The following is a 2,500-nucleotide window of genomic DNA, read 5'->3' on the forward strand; positions in this document are numbered from 1 at the left end:
TATTAATTTTTTATATAATATATTATAATATTTATTCATATTTTAATTTTAATATTATTATATTAAAAATATATATTTATACATTTATAATTTAATAATAATTATTTTTAAAATATATATTCTATATATATATATATAAAATTTTATAATATCTTCTTCTTATATTTCTTATCTCTTTTTTCTTTTTTTTTATCTTTATATCTATTTTTCTTTTTTTTTCTTTTATATTATAAATTTTTCTTATACATATACCTTTTTGCTTTATTTCTTCCCATTTTCTATTTTATTTAAAAAATTTTATACTATATTACTTATTAAAATATTACTATATTTTATTTTAATATATATATTTTCATTATTTAATATATATTTATATCTTCCCATATAATATTTTTTTAATATTTTTTTATATAATTTTATATTTTTTTTATATTAAGTAAATATTATATATATATAATATATATTTTATATTTATTATAATTTATATATATTTTTCTATTATATTTAGTTTATATTTATATATATATCTTTTTTTAATATATATATTTATTTACTTTAAAAAAAAAATTATTCCCCTTTTAATCTTATATATCTAACATATAATTATATATTTTATATTATTAAAAAATATTTTTAATACTTTATTCAATTCTATATATTATAATATTAAAAATATATATTATTTTAAAATATTATTTTTTATTTATTATTCTTTATATCTCTCTATTTTTTTTATAAATATATATATAATTTTTATCTTATTATATTTCCCCTTTAATTATTATATATTTATTTTTTTATATTAATTTTTATGTTTTTATATTATATTAAAAAATTTCCTTTTTTTTATATATTATATTTTAAAAATTTATATATTTTATATTTTTTTCTTTTTTTATATTTATATAATTATATATATATTTATTTTTTTTTATTTTTCCTTTATTTTTCTTTATTTACTTTTTATATTTAAAATTTTTATTTTTATCTTATTTTTTTTCTAAAACCAAACATATTATTATTATAATTTATATTTATATATTTATATATATATTATATATATATATTATATTATTTTAAATTATATATATATATAAATCATGGCAATATACATCGTGTTCAATATCAAATTCTGTCATATCAGATGTCATATCATTAGTTAACGAACGCACACTCACAACATTTCCCCGAAAAACAGCCAGTGGACTTTGCTCTGAATACAGTGCTTTTGGTGAAATTAGAGAGCGGAAACCTAATTAATTCTTGCACAAGGCCATCGTATCTGCCAACCGACCACTATATAGAAATATGTTCCTAATTAATACTTTGGTCTTTTATCGGTTGCTTAAAGGCATAAGTAATTAAAGATGGAATTTCAGATTGACGATAATGAGGTGTTTGTCTTGTTGTTCTTATTTACCCAACTTTGTTGTTTTTACAGTAATCACTAAAATCATTATCATCATCGCCATTATCAATATTGATATCTCTACGATTATCTGTGTGGTTGTTAAGTTGTTTTCTCGTTGCTATTGTTATAAAAGTCTGTTATTAGCATTATCACAATAATCACAAAGATGATAGAGATGATAATATATATTAACAACGACAAACAATAACGGTATTACGGTACGGCAAACTTACAACTTAATGCTACTAATGTTTGTTTGTATCAATGATAGATATAATGGCAATCGTCATTATATCATTCATGAAAACAGTAATACGGGTAACCATGGTCATAATGATTGATAACACAAAATTGTATATAACTCAAATACCGAGAATATAAGTACTATCCTTATTTATCATTTCTTACTTATCATCGCTTTTAAGCGGCCAATTTTTTTCTTTCTTTTTGATAGAATCACTCGCTCATTTTTATTTTATATCTCTTTGAAGTTACTTTAGGACCATTAACCTTAAATTCATAAGTTTGGGGATATATCTGCATCTACAATTCTTGTCAGTTTCATATACATTGATTTACTGTACTACCCATACTTCTCGAAGAAACAGCTGATCAATTCCATTCTGATAACTGAAAAAATGTCAAGATCTTTGTTGATTTAACTTAAAATTGGGGAATATTTCTGTCCAACGCAAAACACAATAAAACGGTATAGCCATTTCTATTTCCTTCCTCTTCTACTCTCTCTCTCATTCTCTCCTTTCCCAGATTCAACCTTTCATTCCTTCACATACCCTCCTTCCTCTGCGCTTTCTTCCTTTCTCTCCTCTCCCTTTCCCCCCTTCTCCATTCCCTCCTCTCTCCCTTCTACGTTCTTTCTTTTCCCCCATTTCTCCTCCATTTTCCGCTCTCCTCCTTCCCCATTACCTCCACCACCTTCCCCATTCCCTCCTCCCTCTTCCTCAATCCTACCTCACCCCCTTCCCCCTTCTCTCCTCTCCTTCTTCCCCTTCCCTCCTTCTCCCTTCCCCATTCCCCTCCTTCTCCCTTCCCCATTCCCCTCCTCCTCCCTTCCCCATTCCCCTCCTC

The sequence above is a fragment of the Penaeus monodon genome, chromosome 37 (genome assembly GCF_015228065.2).
Source record: "Penaeus monodon isolate SGIC_2016 chromosome 37, NSTDA_Pmon_1, whole genome shotgun sequence".
Taxonomy (NCBI): domain Eukaryota; kingdom Metazoa; phylum Arthropoda; class Malacostraca; order Decapoda; family Penaeidae; genus Penaeus; species Penaeus monodon.